We start from the raw sequence: 18,613 nt of genomic DNA on the forward strand, positions 1-18,613 counted from the left end.
GCTGACAGGACACTGACTGCTGGAAACTTCATTCTGTTTAGACTAGTGCTGTTGAGAGAGACTACAGTCCCTTACAAAGTAATCTGATGTTATAACAACAGCAAAAGTCAAGTTTAAGGTATCCATCAAACTGTACCATGTATTAATTTGTTAACACAGAGAGATGTGTCTCTTAATTACTGTCAACATAAATGTTACTATGTCAGTTATTTGGAAGTCATTTTTCATTGGCCAGAATTATCATGACATTGACATTACTCAAGTTTAACATGTGAAAAGTACCTTTCAAAGGAAAAGGCAAATAAAAAATACTAGGCACAATTCAATAACAAAATTCCCTTCAAAGTTTTACACTTATGAGAGTAACTTGGGCTGTTACAATGACAAAAATGTCCAGTTAATCAAATAAAGTTACCAGGTATGCCCTCTAAATTTCTATATGATAAGAAAAAAAAGGCCCATTTTATTGAAAATTTACTCAAGAATTTATCTGAGGCACAGCTCTCATTGCTGCTTCACTCCCCAAATGCCAAGGGATAGGAACTTAGTCAAGGTCTCCCAGGTGGGTGGCAGGGACCCAAGCAACTTGAGCCATCACCTGCTGCTGCCCGATGTGCACAACAGCAGGAAGCTGGAATGGGGAGCAGAGGTAGCATAGCGATATGCGAACAACAGAGTCAAATGTCCACCCCTACAGCAGAATTTAGAGCAACACACAGGCAAAAGCCATCAGACTGTGAATAAGCAGGAACACTGATTCACATTTCCCTAAATGAGAAAATTTAGAAACACTGTAACGTAAAACGGGTTCTCTATATATATAGCTTGTACACTAGATAATGAGATAGATAAATTGAATATAGAATAGTGACAGAATTCATAAGGAAATACAATTTCAATATTAAAAGTGACCCTTAATAAAACAGAAACAATAAAGCAAAAATGCAGCCATCAGTTTAGAAGTGTTAAATTAGCAAAATCATGCTCTATACCTTTGACAGGAGTAAGCTGCTCTGGTGCTGTAAGACAGGATAGTGCTCTAAAAAGCAGGGAATGCTGAGGGAACTGCTCAGAACCCTTGCAGAAGTCATCAACGGCACTCACAGGCGTTCATCCCAGAGGACACGGGGCCTATGTGAATAATACAACAGAAGCAAAAGGGTAGGAATGAAAATATGCTCTGCAAAAACACAGCAGACAAAGGATCTGGCAACACATCAATTATCCCTCAGCACAAGTATTATATAGAAAAAGTACACCAGCACCAAACCTGTAATTTATTATTCGTTAATGTGACAATAATGAAGACCAGATGTAAACCTGGAAAAATAACATATCAGGTCAAGGTACAAAGTAAAATAACATCCCTACACTAAGATTGCAACCAGGTAACAAAGGAGAAACGTGTCTGCATGTGGTCAAGACAAGACTGGAAGTATTCAGAAAGTGAAAGTAATTATTATTGGAGTTGATAGATTTATGAAGCATTTTTTCATCTTTCAATATTCTTTTAATAACAGTAGATGAAATGGGAAGAAAATCTAGGCATCACTGGATTACAAGGTTGGCACAGGGGGCTGGTGTTGTGGGTAAAGCTGCCACCTGTGATGCCAGCATCCCACACAGGTGCCAGTTTGTGTCCCAGCTGTTCCACTTCAATCCACCTCCCTGCTAATGACCTGGCAAAGCAGTCAAAACAGGCTCAAGCGGTGGGCCTCTGCCACTCATGTGACAGACACAGATGAATCACCTGCCTTCAGCCTGGCCCAGCCCTGGCCGCTGAGGGCATTTAAGGAGAGAAACAGCTGACAGAAGATCTCCCCTGTCTCCTCGCTTTCAAATAAATAAATAAATCTTAAAAAAAAAATAAGACTGGCACATAAACAAGAGACTCCTAGAGGAGCCCAAAATTACAGAGCAGTGAAGACGCTTTTGAACAAATGAATTAACAAGAAGTCATCACCAGCTTCAGAAGCTCGGGGAAGCTGCCAGGACGTAGTAGAGCAGGTTCAGCAGAAGGGCAGTGACATAATGCCACCCAAGAACTGATTAACAAATACCTGCGGCAGGACAGCATATAGAGTGACCCAGGCAATGCTGGGAAAGGAGAAACAGGCTAGCCCTGGGGAGAAAAGAAAGGTGGTAGTGGGTTTTGGGGGCATGAGGGGAGAATGACAGCTCAGAAAAGATTGTTGGGGCTGGCATTGTGGCTAAATGGGTTAAGCCATCGTCTGCAACACTAGCATCCCATATGGGCACCAGTTCAAGGCCCCACTGCTCCACTTCCAATCCAGCTCCCTGCTAACACACCGGGCAAAGCAGGGGAAGGTGGCCCAAGTCCTTGGGCCCCTGCACCCATGTTGGAGATTCAGATGAAGTTCCTGGTTCCTGGCTTTAGCCGGGTCCAGCCCTGGCCATTGCAGCCATTTGGGGAGTGAACCACCAGATGGAAGACCTCTCCCTCCCCATCTCGCTCTCCCTGTAATTCTGCCCTTCAAAAAAAAAAAAAAAATGAAAAGAAAAGCAAAGAATTGGTTTGATTATAAACCAGAAGGAGAGTGAGCAATGAGTAAACAGAAAAAAGTGAAAATGTGGAAGACCAGGAATTCTTGTGGGTCACACAACTCAAGGCCTCGGAGCACAACCTGGCTTTTTATCATCTGCCACCCATAAGTAGTCAAATGTGTTTAAAAAAAAAAAAAAGTGATGCCTCACTTAAATTTCTCATATCCTCCTAATGTGGGACACATCAATTAGAACATCTGTCAAATAAATGATTCTCATACTGCATTTAACAAAAGCTAGGAGTCTGAAGTTAAATCCCAAATAACTGTCTTAGAGCAGCAAATACTTTACATGAGTATAAAATTCACATTTTTCATCATTTTCACATGCCACAAGGTTGCACCTATAAAACAATGGCATACCTTACATATCAAAATACCTTAAACTCAGTAATAGGTGAAATAATGGTTTCTGCCCTTCAGATTTCCCTCATGTTCCTTTATAACTACAACTGGAAAGAGGGAAAGGAAACAGGAGGAGGAACTGGGCATATGCAATTTTAAGTTACTTTTTTGTTTTATGAAAGTATAAAATACTGAACATTTCACCAGGCAGATGGACCCATGCTCATAAATGCGAACCTAAATCCCGTGTACACAGGTTTCACAGCACTTTGCGTGACTGATGGCCATGTTACAGCACAGCCAAAGCAACTTTAAGGAAAAAGGACAACTAAAACAGCATAATTTTAATGAAATATAATGTACTTAAAATTGTTTTTCTATGGATACTTTAAAAATATTGATTTTAATAGAAATGTTAATTAAATGACTACCCCACTTGTGTCAATTATCTTTCCAAATTTTCTAAGTCTAAAATTACTATCCAAATAGTTCTGAAATAAATGAATATAACATACATACTAACAATTTTCAGTGACAATTTCATTCAGATTTTAGATTCAAGAAATGGATTATCCAGAAACATTAAAGAAAAATATTTGGGGGGTGGGGCAGGAGTTTAGCTTAGTAGTTAAGACACCCATGTACTGCATCAGAATGCCTGGGTCCAATTCCCAGCTCTGGCTCCTGACTAGCCAGCTTCTTGCTAATGCAAACCCTGGAAGACAGTGGTTAGGGCTTTGGGTTCCTGCTGCCAATGTAGGAAACTTTAATTGTGTTCCTGGCTCCCAGCTGGTCCTAGCCTAGCCTAGCCTAGCCCAGCCCAGCCCAGCCCAGCCATGAGGGGCATTTGGAGAGGATATCGGCAGATGGGAGCTCTTTCTCTCCCTCTCTCTCAAATAAACATAAATTTTATATATATTTGAACCATCTGTAGCATCAGATACCCTTGGAAATTACCACAGTTAGCCTCTAAGCTGACATGTACTTAAACATTTCTAAATGATTTACAAATAAACACAATTTGTCAATCAATACAATTATTAGACCCTTGCCTATACTATTGGAAATATATAACCAAATCAATAAAATGAGCATCTTAAAAAGTTCCTTATAAGAATGGGCCAGCTACTTATTCCTCAAACATTTAAGTGACTCTGAATATACCCATGTTCAGCATCAAAGCCAAGACAGGTGGACCTCGATCAAGATGGCTGCATAGGGAGGAGCCTGACTTGCCTCAGCCACAAGCAGACAACAAAGGAAGGAGCAGGTTTCCAGGACACTGAGAGAACTTCAGTGAAGAAGCGATGGGAAGTGTCAACAGCACAGAAACTGCACAAGCCAGTGAAGATTAAAGCGCTCTGCGGCTCTCACCTGAGCCCCTGCTAAGGGGACAGCATCTTGCTGGGAAAAGGGGAAGTGGAAAGCATCAGGACTCCAGCCATCACTGTGGACCAGAAACACTTAACTACAGAATTCCACCATCCTCACTGATTTAATTCCAGCCCAGTAAGCTGACGGGGGACTGAGATGCTTGCTCCAAAAAATGAACCCATATTACCTCCTTCCACCCACAAAGCACTAGACTCGGCGCTGCTGTGGTACAGTCTCTGCTAACCTCTATGCTGATGTAAGGGTCACTATCAGAAGCCCCAAGCCAGGGACAAGGTACTTGCCAGGCCTCTGGCATCCTGTAGCAGAGGCATTTCTGGGCATAAGCCCTGGGGCCACGTTCCCTAGCTCTGTGCAGCCTAAGGAAATTCCTCTTGGCTTCTGGGGGCTTGGTGCCAGCAGCAGTCTATTTAAAAAAATCCAGGGGGTGCCGGCCCATGGCTCACTTGGTTAATCCTCCACCTTGCAATGCCAGCATCCCATGTGGGTGCCGGGTTCTAGTCCCAGTTGCTCCTCTTCCAGTCCAGCTCTCTGCTATGGCCCGGGAGGGCAGTGGAGGATGGCCCAAGTGCTTGGGCCCTGCACCCACATGGGAGACCAGGATAAGCACCTGGCTCCTGGTTTTGGATCGGCGCAGCATGCCAGCTGTAGCGGCCATTTGGGGAGTGAACCAAAGGAAGGAGGACCTTTCTCTCTGTCTCTCTCTCTCACTGTCTATAACTCTACCTGTCAAATTAAAAAAACTTAAAAAAAAAAAAAAATCCAGGGGACCGAACTTGAGGAAATCACCCTCTGAACTGGATGCAGTTCCCCTGGTGCCTTGCAGCTCTGGGTCTGTCGCTGTTGGTGCTGTAATTCCTGAGTAACTCACATTCACTTGCTGTACCAGGAAAACACCAGCTGCATGTCTCTGCTTCAGGCTGATGACTTCCATTCCACCTGCACTCACCCTGGGAGACCTGGGTAAAGAGCCCACCGCATCCTGCAGCTCCAGGGCAGTGACTATTAGAACTAGATTCCCCGGAGTCACTGAGTCTACTCTGCATCCAGGACCTAGGGAAGAATCTCTCTGCATTCCACTGCTCAAGACCCATGCCTGCTAGCACACAGACCCTGGCATGGCTATTCTCCACCCAGCAGGACTGGAGGAAGGTCACCCCCACATCCCTCAGTAAGCCCTCTGTCCCAAAGCACTAGGAATGCAGCCACTGCTATCACAAACCCCAGTGTGACTGACAGCCAACTTTCTGGGGATTGAAGATACACACCTTAGGAAAGTCATACTGTTCCCTCCACAAACTGCTGCAGCCTTCGCGGTGACACGCACAGACCCTGCTGCCACTGACCACAGCTGAAGAACTCACTCTGAGGTTACAGTTCTGAGCTCACCTACACCCAAAGCGAAGCAATAACCTAAGTGATACTCTGCAACTCCATCTGAATAACAACAAAACTTTTCTAAAGAAACCTACTCCATAAAGAAGGAACTATTACAGCAGGTGTGCAGACATCAACATGTGGACACAGGACTCACAGAGAAGGACACCTGACAAATCCAAAAGAACACAACAGTCCTCCAGATCGGATCCCAATTTTGAAGGAAATCTATGAGATGCCTGAACAAAGAATTCAAAGTAATGATTCTAAAGAAACTAAATTAGATGCAACAGAATACAGTTAAAAGAAATGAGGAAAACAATACCTGATATGACAAATTCAACAGAGATAGAAAACATTTTTTTTAAAAATCAGAAAATTTGCAGCTGAAAACATCAAACAATTAAATAAAAAAATATAACTGAAAGCTTCATCAACAGAATAGACCACATAGAAGAAAGAATTTCTGATGCAAAGGAGACTTTTGAAATAACTCAAATACAAATTAAGAGAAAAGAATTAAAAAGCATGAAGAAACCTTAATGAGACAGATGAGATAGCATTAAGTGGATAAATATTACATTATAGATTACAGTCAAATTGTGAAAAGGTAAGAACAAGGAGAGAATCCTCACGACAGTGAAAGAAAAACATCAAGTTACCAATAAAGAAAATATCACTGGACTAACAGACTTTTCTTTTTAATTAAAGATTTCTTTATTTATTTGAGAGGCAGAGTTACAGAGAGAGGCCGAGACAGAGAAAGGTCTTCGAGACATTGGTTCACTCCCCAAATAGAAGCAACGGCTGGAGCTGAGCTGATCCAAAGCCCGGAGCCAGGAGCCTCTTCCTGGTCTCCCACATGGGTACAAGGTCCCAAGGACTTGGGCTATGTTCCGCTGCTTCCCCAGGCCATAGCAGAGAGCTGGATCGGAAGTGGAGCAGCTGGGACTCGAACTGGTCCCCATATGGAACGCTGGCACTGCAGGCAGCTGCTTTACCTGCTACAGCACACCATCGGCCCCTAACAGACTTTTCAACAGAAACCCTACAGGCTAGAACTGATTGGTATGAAAATATTCAAGGTCTTAAAAGAAATACTCTTAACAAAGAATATTTTATATAGCGAAGCTATCCCTTCAGGAGTGAAGAAAGTGCTGGTGCTGTGGCGTAATGGGTAAAGCCACCGCCTGCAGGACCTGCAGCCAGTCCGAGTTCCAGCTGCTCCACTTCCAATCCAGCTCTCTGCTATGGCCTGGGAAAGCAGTGGAAGATGGCCCAAGTCCGTGGGCCCCTGCATCTGCATGGGAGACATGGAAGAAGCTCCTGGTTTCGGATCAGTGCAGCTCCGGCCATTATGTTCATCTGCAGAGTGAATTAGTGGATGAAAGACCTCTCTCTCTGCCTCTCTGTAACTCTGCCTTTCAAATAAATAAATCTAAATCTAAATCGGGATCTAATTTCTTTCATATATACACACACACACACACACAGAAGTGAAGGAGAGGTAAAGGATTTCCGAAAAAAGCAAAAACTGAGAGAATCCACCACCACCACCAGACCAGCCCTACAAGAAGTCCTGAAGGGAGTTCTACACTAGCATTAACCATAGATGAAAACATGACAGTACCAAATTCTCTAACAGACAAGAAACTGAATTCACAGGTAAAGATACTAAGAGAAAGATATACCATGAAAATGGAAACCAAAAACAAGAAAGATAGCTACAGTCATATCAGATGAAACAGACTTTCAATCAAAACCAAACTGTAAAAAGAGACAAAGAAGGATATTAGATATTGATTAGAAGATTGATTAGAGGATCTATGTACTCAACATAAAACCACAGAATGTATAAAGTATAATCAGACCTAAAAGGACAGACTCCCAACGCAATTAAGTGGCTTTCCACCCACTGTCATCAACAGACATATTATCCAGACAGAAATGTGCCAAAGACATATCAGAGTTGAACTATAATATAGAATAAATGTACCTACCACACATTTACAGAACATTTTACCCAACAGCTATAGAATTACACATTCTTGCCACTAGCACATGTAACATTTTCTAGGGCACATCATATTAGGGCACAAAAAAGTTCCAGTGTATTGTTCAATATTTGCTTATTAATAAACATCATAAATCACATAGATTGAAAACAAAATCATGTGATTTTCTCAATAGCTATAGAGAAAGCATGTCTATACTTCTTAAAATTCATATGGAATCACAAAAGACCCAGAGTGACCAAAGTAATCCTGAACCTAAATAAATAAATAAACTACAGGTATCACAATAGGTGATTTCAAAGCATACTTCAAAGCTATAGTAATTAAAACAAAAAAATACTCTCATAAAAACTGGCATATAGATTAACAAAACGGAACAGAGCACCCAGAAATTAATCATCATATATACAGCCAACTGATCTGTGACAAAGGTACCAAGAACATGCACGGGAGAAAGCATAGTTTTTTCAACAAATGGTGTTAGCAAAATTGGATATATATATGTGTGTGTGTGTGTGTGTGTATATATATATGAAAGAAATTAGATCCTGACCTCCCACCATACTTAAAAAAATCAATTCAAGATGCATCAAATACCTAAATATAAGACCTGAAACTACAAAATTGCTAGAAGAAAATATAGGGGAAATTCTTTAAGACATTGGTGTACATGATGATTTCTTGCATAAGACCCAAAATATGCAAGCAACAAGAGCAAAACTAGACAAATGGAATTACAATCACACTTAGAAGCTTTTGCATAGTGAAGGAAACAGTCAATAGAGTGAAGAGATGCCTGACAGAGAGGGAGAAGATATCTGCAAGTTAGTTATTCAACAAAGGATTAATATCCAAAATTAAGTAACTCAAAAAACAGTAACAAAAAGCAACCAATCCATTTAAAAAACAGGCAAGGGGGCCAGCATTGTGGTACAGGGGGTAAAGCCACTACCTGTGGTGCCAGTATCCCATATGGATACAGTTCAAAGCCCTGTCTGCTCCACTTCCAATCCAGCCCCCTGCTAATGCACTGGGAAGGCAGCAGAAGATGGCCAAAGCTCTGCGCTCTGGGCTTCAGTCTGCTCCAGCCCCAGCCATTGAAGCCATCTGGGTAGTAAATCAGTGGGTAGAAGACACCTCTCCCCGTTGCCTCTCTAAAACTTTCTCTCTCTAACTCTGCCTTTCAAATAGGAAGGGAGAAAGGGAGGGAAAGAAATGGGCAAAGGACTTGAACAGACAGTTCTCAAAAGAAGAAATACAAATGGCCAGGGCACTGTGGCATAGCAGGTTAGGTTACCACCTGCAGTGCTGGCATCCCACATGGGCACTGGTTCAAGTCGTAGCTGCTCCACATCCATTCCAGCTCCCTGCTAATGTGCCTGGGAAGGCAGCAGAAGATGGCCCAAGTGCTTGGGCTCTTGGACCCATGTAGGAGACCTGGAAGAGGTTCCTGGCTCCTGGCTTCAGGCAGGCACAGCCCAGGCTATTGAGGTCATTTGCAGAGTGAACGAGTAGACAGAAGACACACACACACACACACACACACCGGTAAGTCTTTCAAACAAAGAAAATAAATCTCTAAAAATAAATTTAAAATATGAAAATAAATACAAATTGCCAACAAATATATGAAGAACTGCTCAGTATCACTGGCCATCGAGGAAATGCAAATCAAAACCACAATGAGATACCACCTCATCCCTTTTAGAATGGCTACTGACTAAAAGAGTAACAAATGCTGGCCAGCCACACAGGAAAACACTATCGAAATCTCTTTGAAGAAATTGACTAAGAGAACTCCCATATATGATCCAGTAGTCCCACTATTGGGTATATATCCAAAAGGCATGAACTCATTGTATCAAAGAGATTCCTGCATCACTACGTTTATAGTAGCAATATTAACAACAGCCACAATATGGAATCAACCAAGTAGTCCATCATCAGATGAACGGATAAAGAAAATATGCAATACAGATGCAGTGGAATACTATTCAGGCATTAAGAAAAAAAAAAAAACGCAATCCTGTCACTGGCAGTAAAATGGATGGAACTGGGGAACATCATGTTAAGTGAGTTAAATCAGACACATTAAAAAAAAATACTGCATGTTCTCCCTCATATGTGGAGTGAACACAGAATGCTGATTACTAGAGACTGGGGATGGGAAATAGAATCAGAAAAAAAAAATAGGAAGCTAGCTGTGTTTCATTAATTGTGTCAGTTTATCATATAACATGTTAACAGGGGAAGCTGGGTGTGAGCTATATGGGAACTCTATTTCTTCACAATTTTTGTTTTGTAAATTTAACTATTTTGAAATTAAAAAGTTAAGGGGCTGACGCTGTGGTTAAAGCCCTAGCCTGAAGCACCAGCATCCCACACGGGCGCTGGTTCTAGTCTTGGCTGCTCCTCTTCCAATCCAGTTCTCTGCTATGGCCATGGGAAAGCAGTGGAAGACCACCCAAGTCCTTGGGACCCTTCACGCGCCTGGGAGACCAGTAAGAAGCTCCTGGCTCCTGGCTTCGGATTGGCTCAGCTCCAGCTGTTGTGGCCATTTGGGGAGTGAACCAGAGGATGGAAGACCTCTTTCTCTGTCTCTACCTCTCTCTGTAACTCTTTCAAATAAATAAAATAAGTCTTTAAAAAAAAAAAAAGTTAAAAAGTTAAAGGAAAAAAAGCCCAAAAAAGGTTTCAAGTGAGAAAATTTTAATGCAGCCTTCTAATTGTATAACTTTGTTAATCTACTTTCACAATGGCTGTTCTTAGCAGAAAATATGCTGCACTATCAAACGCAGCAATTCCCAATCTTCCCATCTTTATATGGTATTATCTACAACATCTGAAGCTAAGCTGAGACAATGTTCATAGTGCTCACACCTGCCTATTTTAAGCACATTTTTTCAGTAAAATAAGAAACATGATGCTCATCAAATGTCAAGATCATCCGCTAGGACAGATGTTACATCATGCAAGACACTGCAACCAACTTCGTCCTGTGGAAGAGAAGAGAAGAATACACGTACGACTTCAAAACTTCCAGGACTGCATCACTCAGTCTTCCCCTAACAGTGAGGACAATCAACGTCCTCTGCTACTTAATGTCGGCAGTGCACTATACTAAGAAACATACAGAAGCCGTTCCTGCCCTCAAGGAAACTACAGCACACTCGGGAATGAACTATGAAGCATCTGAACACTGGACAGCATACTCCAAGACTGGAGGAGTCTTACCAGAACACAAGGCTGATAAAGCCGTACCGTTAACTGAGAAGTACATTAATTCTTAACTAGATTGTCATTGTTGTAAGTGAAAAGTGTTCTCTATGGATGACAAGCATTACTAGTAACAAAACTGCACCAGTACTTTTACTTCTATGTAATGTATTTTCATCCCTGACAGATTTTTGTATTTAATGAACCCACTATAGTTTATTCTGAAGCTGAGAGTCAAGTTTTAATTGCAGCACTTTAAGATATTCAGAATCAACAAAGGTCCTTAAAATAGGAAACCAAAACGGCCAAATTAAGGCACTAGGTTATGTAGGAAAAAAGGTATTTAAGAATAACTCTAACACTGAAGAATCCAATTATGTTACAGCATTCCAGAATGCAATATGACCAGAGAAGAAAAGTTAGCTATCCATGTTTCTTTAATAAGAAATCCTGTGTATACTCTTGAGTATTTTCTCAAATTAAACACACCTAAATAACTGCTGATCGATGAAGAAAAGACCATTTCCAAGAACACATCAGAAACCATGTCAGGAGGCCCTCCAGAACCACTAAGCCCACCATCATCATGACTTCTTGTGCCACAGACTGGTTCTCCTATTTTCTGAACTGGTCATTTTACAGTCCTAGAAAAGCAATTTAGTTAAATAAAGTCATCTAAAAAAAAAGTACATTTTAAAAAAAACTGTCTTCTTTTGTTCAACATCTGTCTTCTTTAGTTCAACACCATGCAATACTATGTTGTAACAGGAAGCAAAATACCACAATGTATTTTTCCACTGACTATTAACAAACGTATATGGGTATTTTTCAGTGTAATGTTAACACAAATAATGCTGTTAATAACATTTTTAGACATATTCTTTGGGGCATATGTGTATGTGTTTGTGTGTTGGATCTGAACAGCTGGGAGAGGAATTGTTGGATTAAAAGTTCTATCAATTTATACCTCTAGTGGCACTGCATATGAGTTAAATTGTCTTCACTTGAATTATCATATCCATCTTTTTCATTTGTTATCCTGTTAAGAATACAATGTTACATAAGTAACGTTCTCTTCCCTTATAAAAAATAATTTTGGGGGAGTAGGCCTTTAGCCTAAGCAATTGAGATGCCTGTGCTCCACGCTGGGGTGCCTAAGCTCGATCCTCTGCTCTGGCGCATGACTTAAGCTTCCCACCAGGGCAGACCCTGAGATTCAGCAGTGATACTGAAGTAATGAGTTCCTGCCACTCACGTTGGGGAAAACCTGGACTGAGTTCCCAGCTGCTCAGTCCCAGCTGTTGTGGCACTGGGAAGTGAACCAGCAGGCAGAAGCCAGTGCTTTGCTCCCCCCAACCCTCCCACCCTCTACTCCTGCCAGCCTCTTCCTCTCTTTTTAAGTGGCTTATTTACCAAATGAGCACCTCCTCCTGTGAACTGCCTACTCAAATCCTATGGAGTAGGGCACAGGGAGGGGAGGGTGCCTGGTGTTACGGATCTGTAGTTTTTCACATGCTGTAGATATGTGTCCTCAGTGGGATATATGCACTGCAAATATCTCCACCCACTCTATCTTTGCCTTTCTGCTCATTTAACAATGCCTTTGAAGAAAAGAAATTCTTAAATATAGTTCAATGTATCATTTTTTTGCCCTTCGTATAAGGAAGTCTTCAAAAATTCATGGAAATGAGTATCACGAAAAACCTATGCATGAATTTCAAAAACTTCCGCACCAAAATAAACATGTATTAATTCCATTTTCCCATAAATTTTTTGAAGCACTCTTGTATAGTTAATCTCCATAAAATTCAAATTTTAACTTTTAACATTAACACTAATTTAACTAACACTAACATGTTTACAATAAAGTTGTTCACTTTAAACAAATTACCCAAGATTTAAACCCATAATGAATTCAGGATACATTAACTGGTCAGAAAAAAAAAAAAGAAAGAAAAAAGAAAAGAAAAAAGAAATCTAAGGGTGCTTTTTAAATGTGAAATGATTAGGAACAGGACCCCTAGTTCCTGGTGGGGCATATCATATTCGTAACCTCCATCCCAGCGAGGAACATTATAAATTAATGCTCTCATTCAAACAATTTTAAACACTGGCTCTTAAATATAGATTTTGTTCGACTATCAGGAAGAAATCTGGGCATCTAAGAAATGTAATAAAAGGGTCTCTCAAAACATTATAACTCTGAATATTTCTTCACAAAATTTGGGGTAATGATAATTTAAGTACATCAATAAACTTTTTTTTCCTTTGCTTGGCCAATTCTATTAACAAAGAAGGAACTGCTGTACTAGTTCACATCTTGAAATCAGAACCAAAAATAACTGAAAAATAAAGCTGTTAGATTAATAATGCAGGGGCCGGTGCTGTGGCGCAGCGGGTTAAAGCCCTGGCCTGAAGCGCCGGCATCCCATGTGGGCGCCGGTTCTAGTCCCGGCTGTTCCTCTTCCAACCCAGGTCTCTGCTACAGCCTGGGAGAGCAGTAGAAGATGGCTCAAGTCCTTAGGCCCCTGCACCCACATGGGAGACTGGAATAAGCTCCTGGCTCCTGGCTTTGGATCGGCCCAGCTCCAGCCGGTGCGGCCATCTGGGGAGTGAACCAGCAGATGGAAGACCCCCTCTCTGTCTCTACTTCTCTCTGTAACTCTGTCTTTCAAATAAATAAAAAAGAAAAGAAAGAAAGAAATAGACTAATAATGTAACATATGAAATCTGTGTAACAAATTAGCCTATTTGATAAAACTGCGTAGTCTAAGAATTTGCTTGACAGTATGATACATGCACATCACAAAGAACTTTCGAGACTTAACTAGGAATCTGATAACAAAATGCAAGCAGATACTGGTGCTTATATAGATTATATACATACAAATAGTTTGCTTTCCTGTTTTCATAATCTTTTCTTAAACCATCAAGCCACTAAAATTTTATTTATAACAAATTCATCAAGATGACATGATGAACACGGGAAATCTTCAACCCTGCAACTCATGATTTAAACCTTTCTTTTATGCAGTAAGAACCTGAAGAATACACTTTTTCATGTTCTATTTTGAGAATGAGTAACAATTCAGACAGGCCCTCTCACTTTAAGAATTTCAAGAGCTTTTTTAAAATAATCGAATTTTCACAAAAGGCTGTTCAGCAAAACTTTGCCTTACAGTATCATCAAAAATTAATAAGCCTTATAGAGAAGATGTGATAACCTGTAATGCCTTAGCAGCACAAATGGAAAAACCCATCTGATCCCTTCCTGGGTAGTCATAAACAGCCCTGCCTTCTTGTCCGCAAAGCCGAACCTGACGGATTCTACTCACCACATCGTGGCCAAGAGAAAGGAGAGGGCAAGGCCCGCGGTTCAGCTGGCAGTGGACCGCGCATGCACACACTCACATCCACAGACCCCCTCCTGCAGTGTGAAGGCCGAGTCTGACAGACACTAGAACACATGTTACAGAGTCTACATACTCTACCACAGAGGCGCTCCTAGGCCATTTACTGAGAGGCACTGCACTGTTCTTTTCTAAACACAGCTCTAACTGGCTTATTCACAATCATTTCCTAGAAGCAGTAAACCAGAAAGGGACTGGGAAGTGGGACTGTGGCCAGAATCCAGCAGCGAAGCAACGCCCCGGGGGATGGAAGCAGCCACCACCACACAGTCATTCTTGAAAGCTTCCCCTAATTCCAAACGCAAGGTGACCTCTGCTATCAAGAAAAGAATATATTCTCTGGACTCACAATCAATTTTTCTCATAAGTGGTCAACAGAAAAATCAAAGCTTAAAGAGGACACTTCACCAAAGAGTATGGTTTAAATCATAAATCTTTGGAGAGATGCAAATTAAAGCCAGGAAAAGAGACTGCTACATAACTATGAGAAAGGTTAAAGTAAAATGTACTGGCAATACTAAGTGGTGGCAAGGATGGGAGCAAACAGAGCTCTCAAGCATTGCTGGTGAGAATGCAAAGTGACACAGCCAACAAATTCTTATAAAGCACTCACCCTGGCCGGCGCCGCGGCTCAATAGGCTAATCCTCCGCCTGCGGCGCTGGCACACCGGGTTCTAGTCCCTGTCAGGGTGCCGGATTCTCCCAGTTGCCCCTCTTCCAGTCCAGCTCTCTGCTGTGGCCTGGGAGTGCAGTGGAGGATGGCCCAAGTGCTTGGGCTCTGCACCCGCATGGGAGACCAGGAGAAGCACCTGGCTCCTGGCTTTGGATCAGCACAGTGCGCCGGCCACAGCACACCGGTCGCAGCGGCCATTGGAGGGTAAACCAACAGAAAAAGGAAGATCTTTCTCTCTCTCTCTCTCTGTCTCTCTCTCTCACTGTCCACTCTTCCTGTCAAAAAAATAAAATAAAATAAAATAAAGCACTCACCCTATGATTCAGAAATCACATACCTGGGCATCCATTCTAGAGAAATAAAAACTGACATTAGCAGAAACATCTGAACACAAAGGTTTACAGCAGCGCCACTCATAATTATCTAAAACTGGAAATGGATTGACACAGCCACACAATGGAACAACCAGCAATAAAAAGGAACACACTACTGATATATGCAATAATGTCAAAGACTCTCAAAAGCAAGCCAAGTGGAGGAAGCAGTCTTAGAAGATTACATACTGTATTACTCCATTTATTACCCATTCTAACTCATTAAGTGAAGTGATATTCTCAAAACGAAAAATTTTAAGAACAGAAAACAGATCGGCAGTTGCCAGGGATCATGGGTAGGTGGAAAAATGACTATAAAGGAACTTGGTGATGGAGTCTTGGTGGGTTATGCAACTCTTGAATCCTTACAATGGTAAAAGTTACAAAAACCATACATGTGAACTGTATGCTAATTTTAAAGGATTCTCATTTTACTTTAACTCATTGTATTGTACATATAAATAAAATTCTAAGAAACTGTCACGGATTTGACAAACATATATAAAGGACTACACTTTAATGCTCTTATATTTTTGTCTGTTTATTTCAGGGGTAGAAAGAAACAGAGAGAAAACTCCCATCACTGGTTCACTCCCGAAATGCCCTTGCTGTTACTCAAAGCTGCGACCTCAATCCAGGTCTCCCATGTGGGTGTGGGGCCTTAATTATCTGAGCCTTCCCCACGCATCCAACAGTCAGCATTAGCAGACAGGAGAGTCAGGAGGAAGGGTGGGTAGAGAACCTGGGCTCTCTAGGGTGCAATGCAGGGATTTAACAGTTTATCTTAACCACCAGGCCTGCCCTGGTAACATTCTTAAACTGACACTGACTGATTCTAATACCCTTCCAAAGAAAACAGAAACCATAAGAGTAGTGGAGCAGTTATCCTGCTAATAGACAAAATAGACTTCAAGACAAAATTATTAGGGGGGGGAAAGAAGAATAATTTATAATAAAAATGCCAATTCAACATGGAGATACAACAATTATAAACACACACCTAATCTTTTTTTTTTTTTTTGACAGAGTTATAGACAGTGAGAGAGAGAGAAAGGTCTTCCTTCCACTAATTTACTCCCCAAATGGCCGCTACGGCCGGCGCACTGCGCTGATCCGAAGTCAGGAGCCAGATGCTTCCTCCTGGTCTCCCATGCGGGTGCAGGGCCCAAGCTCTTGGGCCATCCTCCACTGCCCTCCTGGGCCACAGCAGAGAGCTGGACTGGAAGAGGAGCAGCCAAGACTAGAACCTGGATCCCTATGGGATGCCGGCGCCGCAGGTGGAGGACCAACCAAGTGGGCCACGGCGCTGGCCCCAACACACACCTAATCCTAAAACAGCTCCAAAAAACAAATGAAACAAAAATGGACAAAACTAAAAAAGGACAGGAAATGCATCAATAACTAAAGACCTCAACACCCCACACTAACTAATGGATACAACAACCAGACAAAAACTAGTAAGGATATAAACTCTAGAATAGCACTACTGACCACACTGACCTAATACCTACAGAACACTTCATCCAACAGCAAAATAATCAAATACTCTTTTTAAAATCCAGAATATATCATGGGCAAATCACAAAATAAGTCTCCATAAATAGAGAAGGCCTGAAAGAATATTAAGTATGTTTCCTGACCACAAAAATACAATAACAAAACTCAGTTAAATCAGTGGTCAGAATTTCACAGCTTTAGACATAAGGCTATGTTAGAAACTAAAAGAGAGCAACCATTTCCACTTCAAGAAACTAAAGGGTAGGGCCCTGCATTGTGGGGAGCAGGCCAATCCCCCATCTCCGAGGCTGGCATTCCAGATTAGCACTGGTTCAAGTCCCAGCTGCTCTGCTTCTGATCCCGCTTTCTACTTCATGTGCCTACAAAGGCAACTGATGACAGTCCCAGTGACTGGGCCCCTGCCACCCACCTGGGAGCTCCACATGAAATTCCAGATTCTGGGCTTTGGCTTGGCCCACTCCTGGACATTGCAGCCATTTGGGAAGTGAACCAGCAGATGGAAGAGCTCTCTCCCCTACCCCCACCTCTGTCTCTCTGTGTCCCTGTAAGTCTGCCTTTCAAATAAGTTAATACATTTTTTAAAAAAAAGAAACTAAAGAGTAAACTGAAACAAAGGAAGCAGGAAAGAAGAAAGGAAGGAACAAACCAATAAACCAAAGCAAGCAGAAAGAAATTAAAGTTTACAGCAAAAACCAAGAGACTAAAATCAGAAAACCAGAGAAAATCAATAGAAACCAAAAGCTGAGGCTTTGAAAAAGTCCGTAAGAGTGGCAAACCTTTATGTAGATTGATCAAGAAAAAAAGAAAATTAATCCTCCACTCTCGGCCCAAAGTTAACCAAAATCAGGAAAAAAAGAGGGACCTTACTGTTGACTGTACAGAGAAAGGTACCATGAAATATTATGAAGAATTGTATTCTACCAAATTAGAGGGAATAGACAGATTCCCAGGAAGACATAAAAAACCAGTATCAACTTAAGAAGAAATAGAAAATCTGAATAGACCTAGAATAAGAAATGTAATTAGTAATTAAAAATTCTCCCACAAAGAAAATCTCAAGTCCAAATGGCTTCACTTTGGAGTTTTAGCATCTAGTTAAAAAAGAAATAATGCCAATTTTTTATAATCTTTCAGAAAACATGAGAGAGAACATTTCCAAATTCATTGTATGAATTCACCATCACCCAATACCAACCCATACAAAAGGTCTCACAAAAGAAGAAAATAGTGGACCAATATACCTAAGGAATATACACACAAAAATTCTCAAAAATCCTTCAGGGACCAGCATTGTGGTATAGTAGGTTAAGCCATTGCCTGCAGTGATGGCATCCCATAGGAGCACCAGTTCAAGTCCCAGCAGCTCCACTCCCATCCAGCTCCTTGCTAATGGCCTGGGAAAGGAGTGGAAGATAACTCAAGTGCTCGAGCCCCTATACCCACATGAGGGACCCAGACGAAGCTCCTGGCTCCTGGCTTCAAGCCTGGCACAGCCCTGGCCATTGTGTCATTTGGGGAGTGAACCAGCAGATGGAAAAGACCTCCTCTTGCTCTATTTAACCTTTCTGTGACTCTGCCTTTAGAATAAATAAAATAAATCTTTTTAAAAAATCCTTCAACTGGATTCAAACAAATCTAGCAACTTATATAAAAAAGGATTAGATGGAGCAGGCACTGTGGTGCAGAGGGTTAAGCTGCACCCTGTGATGCCAGCATGCTGAATCACAGG

General features: G+C 41.5%; 1 protein-coding gene across 7 annotated transcripts in view; it reads right to left on the reverse strand.

Annotated features, from left to right (window-relative positions):
- SIPA1L1 (signal induced proliferation associated 1 like 1) overlaps positions 1-18,613 on the reverse strand; it is a 443,533-nt gene that overhangs the window by 238,663 nt on the left and 186,257 nt on the right. For 6 of the 7 annotated variants that reach the window (XM_062181452.1, XM_062181449.1, XM_062181446.1 and 3 more), the window contains one exon: positions 993-1,131. The exons of the other annotated variant lie outside the window; for it this stretch is intronic. The gene's annotated coding sequence lies outside the window, so the exon portion shown is untranslated. The remainder of the gene's footprint in view (positions 1-992; positions 1,132-18,613) is intronic. 7 annotated transcript variants of the gene reach the window in all.

Source organism: Lepus europaeus, chromosome 22 (genome assembly GCF_033115175.1).
Source record: "Lepus europaeus isolate LE1 chromosome 22, mLepTim1.pri, whole genome shotgun sequence".
In the NCBI taxonomy this organism is placed as follows: Eukaryota; Metazoa; Chordata; class Mammalia; order Lagomorpha; family Leporidae; genus Lepus; species Lepus europaeus.